The 16,129-nt window shown below is 31.8% G+C and overlaps 1 long non-coding RNA gene across 2 annotated transcripts; it reads left to right on the plus strand.

Moving 5' to 3' along the window:
* The first annotated feature begins 14,165 nt into the window (after window positions 1–14,165).
* LOC105953383 (uncharacterized) lies at window positions 14,166–15,626 on the plus strand. 2 transcript variants are annotated; one of them, XR_016034469.1, is made up of 4 exons: window positions 14,166–14,535; window positions 14,609–15,038; window positions 15,145–15,210; window positions 15,327–15,626. It is a non-coding gene; the product is annotated as an uncharacterized LOC105953383 (long non-coding RNA). The 2 variants fall into 2 exon arrangements; XR_001172415.2 differs by having other exon boundaries at window positions 14,377–15,038.
* Window positions 15,627–16,129: the final 503 nt, after the last annotated feature.

Genomic DNA, 16,129 nt, shown 5'->3' on the forward strand with positions numbered 1-16,129 from the left:
AATCAACTATTAGAACACTGTAAAACAACTAAAAAAACATGAAAATCAATTATATTCGTATTTTTATTTTTGTCAATTTTCAATTATTTTTTGGATTTGTTTGCATAATATACTAAAATGTTATGCCAAACAACTATTTTCCGTAAGATTTTTCCCCATAATCAACTATATGAAGATGGTAAAACAAATACAAAAAATAGTGGTTTACAATGTTGGAATAAATTGAATAAATGTGAATTCAATGGCAATTCAATATTGGAAGAAGTGGGAATTCATGTTGGAATAAGTGGAGGATTGAATGTTTGAATAAATATGAATTTGAAGCACCATCGTCTAGATGTGTAGACAATTGTCTTTTGATTTTCCCAAGTATTAAATTAGAATGAGAAGAATTGTTAGTTTAAGAGTCATCTTGTAATTTATTAGTAGATTAATGTACTCCTCACTATAAATATGGAGTGTTAGAGATGATTGTAAGCAAGACAAAAAAACAAAAAGAGAAGTAATTTTTCCATCCACAAAACACTTGTATTTTACTTTCTCTACTCAAAAATATTATTTTTTCAAGTCTTCACAAAATTACTAAAATCCAAATTCGGGATCAGTCATTCTTATCCCATCCTGGTGCCTACAAATTGGCATCAGAGCCATCTTAAAAATGTCCACCAACCTTGCTTCTCTTATACCTCGTTTCAATGGCAAAAAAATTCGATTATTGGAGTAATCTTATGAAGCTTTGTCTTGAATCTCAAGACATTTGGAGCGTTGTTGAAGACGGTGTTCAGACTCCCGAAAATGAGGATCAATTGACGAATGCACAAAGGCAAACTTTGAGAACCGAAAGGCAAAAGGATCGAAAAGCTCTTTTCCAAATATATCAAGCCATCGAAGTTCCCGTCTATGAAAGACTAACCAAGGCAAGTAGTTCCATGGAGGCATGGGAAATTCTACAAACAACCTATTCCGGGAAAAATGAAGTAAAGAAGGTTCGTTTGTAATCTTTGAGGGCTGAATTCGAAAAATTGGAGATGAAAGAAAACGAAAAAAATTGTTGAATATTTTACAAGAATCACCTCTCGTGTAAATCAAATGGCGACAAATGGCGAAGTCATGGAAACCCAAAGGGTTGTCGAAAAAATTATGCGAAGCTTGCCAGTGAAATTTGATCATGTTGTTGTGGCTATCGAAGAGTCACAACATCTTTCATCAATGGCATTGGAGAGTCTACAAGGACGATTGGAGGCACACGAAGCAAGGATCCTTCAAAGAAATCCTCAAATCTCTTCTCCGGATCAAGCATTAAAATTCCAAGTTACATTCACGAGAGGCCGTGGCTCGTTCCGTGGACGTGGCCGAGGTCGTGGCCAAATAAGAGGAGGAAGAAACTCTTACAACAATTACCGTGGACAAGCCAAATCAAATGATGAGGCGAAAGAGGAGGAGAAATATTTTCCGAACAATTTTCAAAGAGGATGAGGCCGAGGCCGAGGATCATATAAAGGTACAAGGCCTTACGTTGAGTGTCATTATTGTCATAAATCGGGACACAAAATCAATGATTGTTTGGAAAAATATCCAGAAAAAAGGCAAGAAATTGGTTATTTGCATGAAAAGAAAGTCGAAAATATGGAGACTTTATTGATTGCATCTAACGGTAACTTTGAAAATACTTGGTATGTGGATAGTGGTGCGAGGAAGCACATGACGGGGAATAAAAAAATATTCTCAAATCTTGTGGAAGCTATCCATGGGACGGTTACGCTTGGAGATGGATACACCTACGCATTAGAAGGTGTTGGAGAAATTGTCTTCAAAAAAAAACCCGGAAAAGTCGAAACAATGTCCGAGGTTTACCATGTACCTAACTTGGCAAGTAATTTTCTAAGTGTTGGTCACTTGATGAAAGGTTTCAACATGTTTCTCGACGACTTCACTTGCATTTTGAAAAAGAAGGATCAACACATTGCAAATATCGGTATGACCGGAAATAATATTTTTTGAAGCCTCTTGCCATTTAACTGTGAAGGACGATGTTTCAAAGTTGTGGCATGACCGGTTTGGGCATCTTAATTTCCAAAATTTGAAGGAGTTATTAAACAAGGAAATTGTTCAAGGATTGCCGAACATTAAAGCCATGGACGAAATTTGTGAAGAATGCCAATTGGGGAAGCAACACCGAGAGCCATTTCCTTCCAAGTCAAATTGGAAATCAAAGTCACAATTGGAGCTCATTCATAGTGACATTTGTGGACCATTTCAAGTTCCCCCTCTCGGTGGTAATCGATATTTCTTGTTATTTATTGATGATTTTACAAGAAAAGTTTGGGCTTATTTTGTGAATGAAAAATCCGAAACTCTTTCATGCTTTTAAAATCCAAGTTGAGAAATTTTCCGGTTTCAAAATAAAAATTTTGAGGAGTGAACGTGGTGGAGAATATATATCTTCTTTATTTGATGAATTTTGTCGAATCCATGGGATTAGACATGAATTGATGGCCCGGTATACACCGCAACAAAATGGCGTGGCGGAGCGAAAAAATCGAACAATCATGGATATGGTAAATCGATCACCGACGAAGAGCTTGGAGAATTCTACTCCAAATGAGGTGTGGTATGGTAACAAGCCAAATGTTAGTCATCTTAAAACATTTGGTTGTCTTGCATATTCACATATTCCAAATGCTATGAGGACCAAGCTCGACGATAAAGCCGAAAAATGCATTTTCATTGGGTATAGTGAGAGGTCAAAAGCTTACAAGCTTTACAATCCTCAAACAAAAAATATTGTGATAAGTCGGGATGTTCATTTTGATGAAAAATCCTCTGATGATTTTTCAAAAAATTCAGAATCATTAACTTGGCCGACCCTTGGAGACGAAGAAGGCGATTCTCAAGCAATGCAACCAAATGATAGTGAAAATGAATCTGCACAAAATTCACCATCACCCCCGCCAAGAAAACCAAGGAGTTTGAGAGAACTCTATGATGAACCGGAGGAGGTGAATGCAACAAATTCTATTTTCTTTTCATTCTTTGCCGGGGAGGATCCAATCTCATTTGAAGAAGCCTCAAAAGAAGAAAAGTGAATCAAGCGATGAAAGAAGAGATCAAGACGATTGAAAATAATTAAACATGGGAGCTCACACCTTTACCTTCACACAAATCTCCTATTGGTGTGAAATGGGTGTTGAAAACAAAAACCAATCGTGATGGTTCCATCAACAAATACAAGGTGAGGCTTGTTGCAAAAGGATACAAGCAAAAAAAAGGAGAAGACTTCAATGAGGTATTTGCTCCCATTTCAAGACTTGATACAATTCGCTTAATTATCTCTCTTGCGAAAAATTTCACCAAGCCACTTGGAGGTCCCATTTTCTAAAAAAAAGTTGAAGGTTTGGGAATCAAAAGCAAATTCAATTTACGGGAGGCAATGTTGGAATCAATTGAATAAATGTGAATTTAATATTGGAATAAGTGACAATTCAATATTGAAAAAAATAGGCGTTCATGTTGGAATAAGTGGAGAATTAAATGTTAGAATAAATGTGAACTTGAAGCACCATTGTCTTGATGTATAAACAATTGTCTTTTGATTAGAATTAGAAGAGTTGTTAGTCTATGAGTCATCTTGTAATTTATTAGTAGATTAATGTACTCCTCACTATAAATATGGAGTGTTAGAGATGATTGTAAGCAAGACAAAAAAAAAAAAAAAAAGAGAAGTAATTTTTCAATCCACAAAACGCTTGTATTTTACTTTTTCTACTAAAAATATTATTTTTTCAAGTTTTCACAAAATCACTAAAATCCAAATTCAGGATTAATCGTTTTTATTTTATCATGATGCCTACATACAATAGCAGGTTTACCAAAAATAAAAATAATTACAAAATAATGAAAAAAATTATAAAAGAAAATCGAAATCAAATATAAAATTGTCGAAATAAACTACAAAATATCGAAAACAACTATAAAATTTAGTTGATTATGTATTAAGATCATCTACAACAGTAATGAAAACAACTATATTTTTGTGAGAGACACCCAACACAATTTCAAACATCAGCGTCCAAAGAAGGAATTGACCAGAGAAAGACAGAGTTAATTAACGTAGCCCGATTAGTTTAGTAATCTTCTCCAATTTAGACTGTAGGGTGGGCTTGAACATAGTTGTGAGAATCTAGCGCTTAAGATTAGACAGTTGTATATTCCTTATGGGATTGATATCCGGACTTAATTGTCCACTATATTGCTTTTTCGATACGTGCACTTCCGTGTAGGTATTTAGACCAACCCGACTATGAACTAAAGAGAGAGTGAGAGAGGTGGCGACGCCGCTGGTGTTGGTCAGATCTAAAGAAAAAAATAACTAAAAAATCGAGAGAGATAACGAAAAAAATTAGGAAAACCAACGGAGGGCGACGTCGAGGTGGGGGGATGCGCCACTACCACTTGTACCAGGCGTTGATGTGGTGGTGTTGGCTGAGGGGGGAGACGATCTCCAACATCGGCAAAGGAGGGCCTCCTTCAACGGGTTTCGGCCGGCGGCGTTTGAAGGGCATTGTTGGCTCCGGCGGCGACAAGTGCGCAAACAGCTGCGGCATCTACGAGGCAGACGACTAGGTGAAGTGAGGTGAGAGGTTGTGAACGGTGGCCATGGTGAGCAGATTACGGCGGTGGTGTGAAAAAAAGGAAGGAGGGCAGCGGCGGCAGTTTAGATCTGAAGAAAGAAAAAAATTTGAGAGAGAGATCTCATTGTATCACGTTAACAACATAATATATAGGGACACTTTAGTCGTAACATGTCTGGTCAGGACGGTCTCACTAATTTAAATTGCGATTTGAATTATAAGAAAAGTCTTTAAAGTCAATTGAGTTTAATTCAAAATATTTTCTAAATAAGGAGTATTGCATATTACCCCTAATACTATTGATATCATATATTGTAGGGGATGACTTGAATCGATGACTTGAATGATGTTTAACAAATTTTCATCAAAGCTTATTTTACATATCCATATGGCCTAGTTATCAAATAAATTAGGGATAAACTCAAACCAAAATCATCCTTTGACATACCCCCTGTAGAGGAGAAAATATTATACTACCCTTATATGCAATTTTCGGCCAAACTGCATTCAACATTTCTGGTACTACATTTAGCATTTTTGCTGATTTATTTATTATCATTTTTTTTCAAATAAACATGTTTGTTAAATATATATATATATATATATATATATATATATATATATATATATATATATATATATATATATATATATATATATTTATCTATTTAATTTATTTATTTATTTATTTTTTATTTATTTTTTAAGTTTTTTTTTTAAATCAATATGTTTACTGTACTGAAAATAACTAAATGTATCTACATGTAACTGTAGTAAACTATAGTAATTCGTAGTTGTGTTCTTTTTTTTACCCCATATTTTTAGTCGATCAATTATATACACACACGAATACGGGCTTGTACAAAAGAAATTCATATACCCCAACAACAAAAATTTACAAATTTCAGTATTTTTATTATAAATCACCTCAAAACCAATAAAATACAAATCGAAAATACACAAATATATGCATATGTAACTACATGTTACTATATGTAACTAATAATGTATAGTAATATATAGTAATGTACAACAATGTATACAGTCTGTTGAACATTGTAACTTGGAGCAGATGTAACTTCAACCAAATTTTTGACACCTTCAAGGAGATATTCAATGACTTTCATTAAGCTGCGATTGCAAAATCAAAACAAAACAAAAATATTTTACTGGAAATCAACAAAAATTGAAGAAACATCAAAACACTCAAAAATCAACAAACACTAAGAGATCGAGAGATAGAGAGAGAGAGAGATGCTATAGCTGGAAAATGCTACGAATTCTAAACCCAACATCCAGTGACTTCTCACCCCAATCGCCTCCTACCAAAATCCTAGCCGCCGCTAATAACCACCCAAGGTTCCGTGCTCACAAATGAAAAAAAATTATAAAAATAAATCTGACAATATAAAATTGAACGAAATTACCATAAAAATACAGATCTCGACGAGAGGAATCCAGCAGTGGGTAGCCCGTCAAATTCCGACTGTCGGAACACAAAATACAACTCCGGCAAGACCCACCATCGTTGAAATATGCGTCGACTGTAAGATAGTTGCAGGAAAAGATCGAGTACTACAAAGTGAATGAAATTACCACTAAAAGAAAGAGCTCGACGGGAGGAATCCAACGATAGTCAAACCATCGAATTTCGACTAATGGAGCGAGAGTTATGACTCCGGGAAGCAACTTCACCGGTTGGAGATATTTGGAGGCAGGATTTGAATCTAGGAGTTGAGAGAGGAAGAGAGAGACGACTGTGAGTGGCTAGGGTTTAAAACTGATTTTAAAAGAGCATTATAGATATTTTAGGGTGGTCGAGGGGAGTATGTCAAAATATATTCGAAATGAGGGGTTCCCCTAAAGTGTAATCCACTTAATAATTAATTTTATATAATTTGGAAATGAGAGGGCTTTGCCAAATAATCCCTTGTCATTAATACTATTGATATTCTATGCCTGGGAATGCTTTAAATGATGTTTGACAAATTTCCCATTAATACTATTAATATACTATGATTAATAGTAGTGCTATCATATTATTACATTCCCTTCTCATTCAGCATCTAATATTAATTTAAGGGTAAATAACAAATAGGCCTATGACAAGGGCACTTAATTAAAAAAAGGACATCCAGTTCATTCAAACTTATTTGCAAATAAGGAAAATCCTTTTATGTATACCAAAAATTACCCCCAATTCATTGAAACCCAATTCAACTTCAATTTCATGATTTACACCTCAATTTAGCTCAATTTCATCAATTAACCAATTCTAACCATAACTTCAATTTTGACCCCAATTTTGATCCGCCACCACCGGAGACCGCCGGTCGCCGCCGTTAACCGGCGTTGACCGCCGGAGACCGCCGGTCTCCAGCGTTGACTTCTCCTTTTTTTTTTTTTTTTTGAAAAACCTTTTTTTTTTCCTGAAATTTTTTTCCGGCCGGTCAACTGCCGTTGACCGCCGTGTCTCCGGCGTTGAATTTTTTTTTTTTTGTTTTTTTTTATAATTTTGTTTTTTCTTGAAAAAATATATTTTAATTAATATTACTGTCTTGGCTGTTCAATTACTGTCTTCGGCAGTTATTTAACTGTCGGAGACAGTAATTTAACTGTTAATTGACTTTTTTTTTCTTCAAAAATATTTTAATTAATATTACTGTATTCGTTGCTAAATTACTGTCTCCAGCAGTTATATAACTGTCGGAGGCAGTAATTTAACTATTAATTGACTTTTTTATTCTTAAAAACAATATTTTTAATTAATATTACTGTATTTGTTTGCTAAATTACTGTCTCGAGGAGTTATTTAACTGTCGGAGACAATAATTTAACTGTTAATTAATTGACTTTTTTTTTTATATTTTTTTTCTTAAAAAGAATTATTTTAATTAATATTACTGCATTGGATGCTAAATTACTGTCTCCAACAGTAATTTAACTGTCTTAGACAATAATATTAATAATATTACTGTTCGGGAAAATAATATTCATAATATTACTGTCCCAAACAGTAATATTACTGTCTGAGACAGTAATTTAGTAGCAAAGACAGTAATATTAATTAAAATAATTTTTTTTCTAAAAAAAATTCAATAAAAAAAAAAAAAAAAAGTTAACGCCGGAGACCGGCAGTCAACGGTGGTTGACCGGCCGGAAAAAAATTCAGGAAAAAAAAAATTTCAAAAAAAAAAAAAAAGTCAAAGCCGGAATCTGGCCGGAAAAAAAATATTTCAGAAAAAAAGTTTTTTTCTGAAAAAAAAAGTTATGAGGTTAATGTGATCTATTAGTTTAAATCCGGGGTCAATGTATAATATTATGAAAGTTAGAGCATAATTGGTGGAATTGATAAGAATTATATTATGGAGGGTATTTTAGACTAAAGATATGAGGATGGATTTAATTGATAGACTGTTTTTTTTTGTGGACCAAATGCATTTAAGTCCCATGTGATGGGTATTTTTGTCATTCGCCCTAATTTAATGCTTTCTTATCAACTTGGCCTTACAAAAGAAGGTGGGATTGAAAACAAAAAACGCCCATAATAAAAGTACTTAACTAAAAGATGGACATTTTCTTTTTGTGATGCAAATATATTCAGTTATTCACTCATTCAAATTTATTTGTTAATAAGGAAAACTTTGCAGTATATATCAAAATTAATTGAAACCTCAATTCACCCCCCAATTTAATGATTAAACCTTAATTTAGTCTCAATTTCACCAATTATGAAATTTTGATCCTTAATTCAATTTTCACCCCAATTTTGATCGTCGTGATATCTCCGGCGTTGACTTGTTTTTTTTAAGTAATTTTTATGGAACTTTTTTCCCTTCACCTATGTTGACGTTTTTTAGGCCAATCGCCGGCATTGACTTTTTATTTTTGGTTAAACTATTTTCAGTAATATTATTGTCTAAAACAATAATATTTATTACTATGTTATTATTAATATTAGTCTCTTCGCGTGCAAAATTAATGTGGAAAATAAATATTATGTGGAAAACAATTAATGTTATTGTGTGTAACAATAAAATTGTAAATAAAACGAATGTGCATGTGAAAAGAAATAGATGTTATTGCTACAAAATTGTAACAGAAATTAATCTTACTGTGAATACTATTATTGTCTTCAAAATTAATGTAACTGTTAAAATCAATATTACTATTAAAAATTAATATTTACGTGAGAGAAACATATAAATAAAGTTAATCTTATTGTAAATAAAAATTAATGTTACTGCAACAAAAGTGTATGAGAAATTAATATTACTGCCAGATTAATGTTACTGCGGAAACTAATATTACAGTTACAAATTAATTTTATTGTGAAAACAATATATAAACAAATTAATGTTAATGTGAGAACAAAATAGTGTATGTGTAAGAAAAATAAAATTTTAAAAAATTAATGTTACTCTCAAAATTAATGTTGCTTTTGAAAATAATGTTACTGATGTTATTGTGAAAATTATTGTTATATTATTTTAGCAAATAGCAAATTGCATCGTAATAATTGCAAACATTAAATCATTAAACATAAATTTGTGATTTGCATTAGTTTGGGAAAAATAATATTGCAAAAGGCAATAGCAAAACAAGAATGCAATAGTAAAACAAACCTTTTCATTTGCAATTTTGAATTTTGGATTTGCAACGTGAATTTAAAACATGACTTCCTTTTATCAACAAACATAAGTTGTAACTGCAAACTGCAATACATGTGATAGCAAAACAAGGTCCGAACGATAGTGTGGAATAAATTTTTCTTTCTGTAACGCTTGTTCTTAGGCCTCGACTGCAGTCTGAGTTGATATTTATTTTCATACTTTTCGATGATGTTGAACAGTAATTTAGTGATTTTTTTTCCTTTTTTTTTATTATTGGCAGTTGGAAGAGCAAGAAATGAAAAATAATACAAAACTAAAGAATTATCTAAACAATGTTATTGTAAATATCAAATATCAAATAATTTATGCAAGTGCATACAAGACAGCCAAAATGCTAACTGCAAATAAAACCGCCATATGAATTTGCCAAACAAAAAAGGACACATAAGTTTGGTAAAGGACACATGAACTTGCCAAACAAAAATGTTACTTGAAAATAACAAACATCATATGCAAATGCAAACTAAGATTGCAAAATTAAAATTACATTTTAAAAAGTTGCAAAAAATAAACAATGAATACTACCACACTACCTGTTATATGAGAAATCTCATTTTGTACTATGCACATTATTGCACTCTAGTAACTAAGGATCTGCAAACTAGAACTAGCAAACTTAAACTAGATATATGCAAACTGCAATTCCAATTTATATCAAATTCCACAACCACTGACAGTACTTGACAAACAATACAAGCTATAATAATTTGTAAACCAAATAAACACCAACATGATGTTTTAACTCAAGAAACTCAAAATGCAGACCACAAGCATGATTAGAAAAAAATAGAGAAAGGACCATTAATGCTTTAGAAATGAAGGAAAATGTACGTGTCATTGATTTCTCTTTAACAAAAAAAAAACTCATAAAAATTGACGATTAAATTATTATCAAAATTTCTAAAAATATATGGATATATAAATGCGAGAATGTTACTTACCAATGTCTTTACAATTTTGCACAACTTTTATGACTAGTGTTCTCTGGTGATGTAGGTACAAGATAATGTACATATCCAACAACAAAACATAGATACAGATCTAGCAAATGATTTGACGCTTCTTGTAATGGAAGGCAAACTGCAAATCCGTAAACGTGGTTAGTAATTTGCAAAGATTTATGGAAGCAGAAGAACAAATATTTTAGGGAGAGAATTGACGGATAATTAATTTAGTTGATTTTTGGGAAGAAAATTGAGGGATTTATAATTCCTACAATATGGACAACTATTTTGTGGATTTATTTATTTCATCTGTTGTCAAGTGTATTTTTGCTACAACAACGTAACTACAATTAATTTATTAATAAATGCAAATTTTATTCACATCTTATATCTTATATATAAAAGAAAGAAACGTTGGGTAACCCTAAAAAACCTTAACGGTATTTATGTAACTATTTATTTTTAATATTTTTCTCTACTAATTTCTTATTATAATTTTTAACAATAATTAATCTCCTATTTTTCATCGATGTATCTCAAATCTTAACTGATAAAGCTAGAAATTCGATTTGTTAAATCTTAGTAAATTTATTTGGATTATAAATCTTAATATGTAAGATTCAAAAAAACTAATGTTATATAAAATATGAATAATACTACATTTTTTAATTTTATTATATTAGTGTACTATATTTTCTCATTATGTATTACATTGATTATTTTTTTCACTATTTAAATAATATCCGGTGCTGGAATAATGCTAGTAATATCTAATAGAGAGTTACATATAGCTAATTGTCCATTTTTTAAATATGTATATAGAAACAAGTAAAAAAGTAGGGTAAATGGCAAATAAGCCCATGACAAGAGCACTTAATTAAAAAAGAGACATTCAAATTTTTTCTCTTGCAAATAAATCTACCTCATTCAAACTTACTTGCAAATAAGGAAAACTCTTTTATATATACCAAAATTACCCCCAAATTCTTTTGACTTTTTATTATGTTTACATTTGTTGAACGGTCAACATAGCAATATTACTCTATTACACAATAATAATGAGTTTTGTTGTGTTAATATTACTGTGCTAGAGATTAATATAGCAATATTACTGTGTTAAACTGTCGTTTAGTTAATTTTACTGTGTTTAACAATAATATAGTTAATATTACTGTCAATCACAACAATATTGTTGTTTAAATGAAAAAAAATGTTACAGAAAGGAAAAAAAAAAAAGTCAACGCTGAAGATCAGCGAAAAAATCTGGAAGAAAAAAAAATCGAAAAGTCAAAGCCGGAGACCGGTGTTGACCGGCAATCTGGCGGCAAAAATTTTTTTGTTGGCAATAAAGTTTTGGGTCAAAATTGAATAATTTTTGAAATTTGGGTTCAAGTTGAGGTTAAATTAAATTAAGGCTGAAATTTGAGCATATTAAAGTATGAGGGCTATTTTAGTCTTTTACAAAAATTTGGACCATGTGTGGACTTATTTGTAAAGGAGTTTTTTGTCCGGATCTCTTTATGAATAAGTACTGTTGGGTGCTAAATACCAACACGCAAGTGCACGTATCGCAAACAAGTAGTAAAGTGGACTCGTGAGAGTCGGATGTCGATCCCACAGGGAATACGCAAATTACCTAATCTTAAGTACCAAATTTTAACAATTATGATTTTTATCCAGCGTACGCAAGTTTGTCAAATTAATCAATCAAACAATTAAACTAATTAAGAAAGCAATTAAACACGAGAAAATCGTAATATAAAAACGGACCTAGGATTTTATCTTCCCCCTATGCAAGAATTGCTCACCCAAAACCCCTCAATTATGAAATATATGATGTATGATTATTAACCCGAGACACTAATTTACTCATAACCCGCTGTCGCGTGTATTATGAGTCTATTATTCATAAACGGTTCGCTATATGTCTATGCAAACAAATTATGAATAAAGCATTAACTAACAAGTCTCATAATTGGCTACCTAAGGTGATATCTGTATGTCTACGACACCACATGCAATTGACACACTCATCCGGTGAAAACTACTCGAAGGTTCTTATACTTACCGTCTAATTAACAAAATAGCTCTGTCGAGTCAATCCCAATAATCACAGATAAAGCACATAAATTGATCAAGTTCATGCACTAACAATCATAACAAGTAGAAGAAATAATCATAAAATCATAATTGCATAATCTCAAGAAAACGGGTTCACCATCCCCACATAGGGTTCAAATAAAATCCTTGATTAAAAGCTTAGCTACTCGTAATTCTTATGATAAACAAAATAAAAATAAAAGAAATAAGAAAAACTATGCTTGAGTCTTCGTTGATCTTCGTTCTTCGTGTTATGTGGTGTAAAATTTCGTGCTTATGGTGTAGAGAATTGTTGCTTTTATAGGCTTTTCTTGATAAGGAAGTAGTGGAAACCTAATAGGAATCAATTTCCGCCACTTTCCCCCATCAGGATTTGTTCGTCGATTTGCGCCATGTTGGAGTCCGAATTTTGGAATGTTGTGTAAATAAGAATTGTAGCCCTTGAAATTAGCTTTTCAATGCCGTCAAAATCACCTAATTCGGAGTTAGTATGAGAGACATATCCTCGAAATGGTGGACACTGTCAAAGCTATGGCGAGATTTTTTCTTCCAATTTGATTTGTTTCATTATTTGCAACTTTTTCCTTTCTTTTTGATCTTTTTTCCTTCATGCACACCTAATTCTCGTTTTTCACCTATAAAACACAAAATCAATCAATTAAAACACAAATATAATTAAATCTAAACAAAAGATCCACATAAAGTAAACGTATTGAGTGTAATATCTACACTCAACAAGTACCCATTGATGGACTTATTTGTAATGACCTCTATTTTTTTTCAATCGACATTATGTTAGGAGAACAGCATATCATTAATCATCATTAATCACCAAGAACATATATTTGTGATGGGTCTTCATTAGGAACGTGGAAACTGAAATAGACTAAATATATTTTAATGCAATGAGTTTTTCTCTCTTAGAGTTGGCATGAATTATTATTATTATTATTTTCTCTTTTTCATTTTTTCCTTTTTCTTTATGTCCTTTTTTTCAAATAAAAATTGTTTTCGTTATTTTTTTTTGTGCCAAAAAAATTTATTATTCCATAATGATAAAAGATGAGGCCTCGTTAAAACTTTGTGGGCCTACACAAGCAAAAAGAGTGTCCCTACAATGGTAATAAAAAATCAGAAGCTACCCTATCGAAGCTATTACAAAAAAGCCCCAAAGTGGGGTAAAAATGACAAACTATAAAGCTAGAACTATTAAAATTGCAAAAGTGCCCATTGGTGGAGGTAAACATGTAACTCCGATTACTCATCCAGCAAACTCCCAAAGGCAACTCCTGAAATTGCATATTAACCCCAACTCCATCAACTTAATTATGTTACACGGTCTTTTATTTTATGAGAATTCCTACTCAATTTAGCAAATAATATGATATTTCAGAATCAATTTTTTCAGTAACATATTCGGAAAAAAATGTCCGTGTTCAAATGTTTGTATGTTATGTTATTGATTTATTATATTTTATTATTAAAACTTAATTTTGTAATTATTTTTGAGAATGTATATTTATTTTATTGTTCAAATGTTTATATGTTACGTTATTGATTCATAAAGTATTGTGTTATTCATATTTTCCAGGACACGTGAAATATAAATAATATGATGTGTTGGAAAAAAAATAGTTTTTTTATTCAAAAAAACAGAAAAATAAGAAATAGGAAAATGAAAGAAGGGGAAATATGCAATACCCCCTTCATTTAGAAAATATTTTGAATTAAACCCAATTGACTTTAAAGACTTTTCTCATAACCCAAATCCCAATCTAAATTGTTTCTTCACAAAAGTTGTAGAACATATTAGATATTATAGAAATATAAAATTTTCCCCAAATTTAGTCAATTGTAAAAAACCAATTTTAATTCGACAGTTGTATGGTGAAATTTCCAAAATAATAAACCTTCTGCCGCACCTGTTTTCGGAACAGAATTTGGGGGGTTTGGAATTAGAACTTGAGAACAGTTTCTTCTTAAAAGTCGTAGATTGCATGGATAAGTTTAAGGATGTTCTAAAATTTGCCTTTTTTAATTGAGTTTTATGCTCTGTTCAAAGGGGGAAACGGTCGTCGCCTCTCGAGCCCCGGTTGGCCTTGTTGCAGCCCACTAAAGCACAAATTCTTCATGAGTTCTCAGGTATATGAAAATCCCAAATCTTCTAATCAGAAATTATGAAATAATGTAAGTTCTCTATATTTATACCCATTTTATCATTACAAATGACTGAAAATTGAATTCTTAATTGATGAGAAAGTGTGGAGTCATGAGGCTCAAGTGGTTATCCACTCTCAAGTGTCCGCTAATTCTCTTGTCTTGCACTTGATTAATAGGAGATGCCTTGAATAGTTACTCCGTAAGAACAGGATAACATGAGAAACAACACAATTCTTTTGTTTTGAACTTTACTCTTGGTAATCCAAAAAATACTATTAAATGCATAGGGTTGTTCAATTCAAGTTTATTTTCAACCCTATAACAGAAATTGACATACAAAAGGTATGTGTTTATATCTTACATACAGCTGAAAAATCGAAGTTTACATTTATGCTAGTAATTTTATTACTCTTCTATAATTAAGTCAGTATATATAATTGCTTGCCATTGCTAGATATGATTGACAAGTTGTATTGTTTTACATTCCACAAGGTCAGGTAGTGACTTCTCTCAGCGGTCATTTAAACAAGGTAAACTGGTGCATCATATGCATATTTGATTTCATGTTTCCTTATGATAAATTCATTGGACTTGGTTTCTCATAAACTTGAATCCCTGTTTCCATCTCTTATGTAGGTTATAACTTATAAATGCCAAATTTGCAGTTGATGCTAAAGTTTAGTTGGTGGCTCTACTGATAAGGTAAATCAATTCATTACATAAGATTTTCCTTGTTGCTTTTGTTGCTTATATGATCACTACATTGGGAAAACAGTTGCATGTATATCTTTTGATTCTCTGTGGCATCCAATTTCCAGGCACCCAATTTCAGGCACCCGTAGAGAGGCAGAGGCAGTTGAAGCTAATGATATTACTTCAATCAAGTTCCACATGTGAATGTTGTCAGCGGTTTTAAGTTCAATTTAATCGGCGAGGCAGTGTTTGGTTTCTTTGGTTGCTACTGTATATAGATTGATCACTGATTTAATTCACTTGTCAACAATTAATTAGTTAGGTGCTAATATGTAGTAACCAGCTATCAATTCAATTTTTTTTCCTTACAATTATTATTTGGTTTTTGTCATTAGTAGCAATAAACAATTGTTTTTCGTTCATTATTTGATTGTTTTGCCAATAAGAATTATTAATTGTTATTTTTGGTTATTATATGCAAAAAAATGGGGTATATTTGTGACAAATTAAAATTTATTGCAACCAACTATTCTTGTAGTTAAATTATTATATTGAGCAACGAATTTATTGGTCGCAACGTGGTCACTAAAATATGTTAGGTTTGTGACCATATAAAATCTATTGTAACCACGTACTCGGTTGTTAAAAGAATATCATTTATCAACCAAAAATATGTGGTTACTCTATGTATACCTATAGCAACCATATTAATATTATAGTGACCATAAATTTTAACATTAGCGAGTAAAAAAATTGTCGCTGATAATTACATATTTAATGACCATTATTGAATGGTCGCTAGATCTATGTCTTTAGCATCCAACTGATTTGTTGGTCACTAAAACTTTTAGTAGCCACCCTGTTGTGACCACAAGTGACCAAGCCTAATTTGGTCGTTATAAGTTTCAGCGACCATTATCTTGCTTTT

The sequence above is a fragment of the Erythranthe guttata genome, chromosome 11 (genome assembly GCF_056151865.1).
Source record: "Erythranthe guttata isolate IM_541 chromosome 11, IM_541, whole genome shotgun sequence".
Lineage (NCBI taxonomy): Eukaryota > Viridiplantae > Streptophyta > Magnoliopsida > Lamiales > Phrymaceae > Erythranthe > Erythranthe guttata.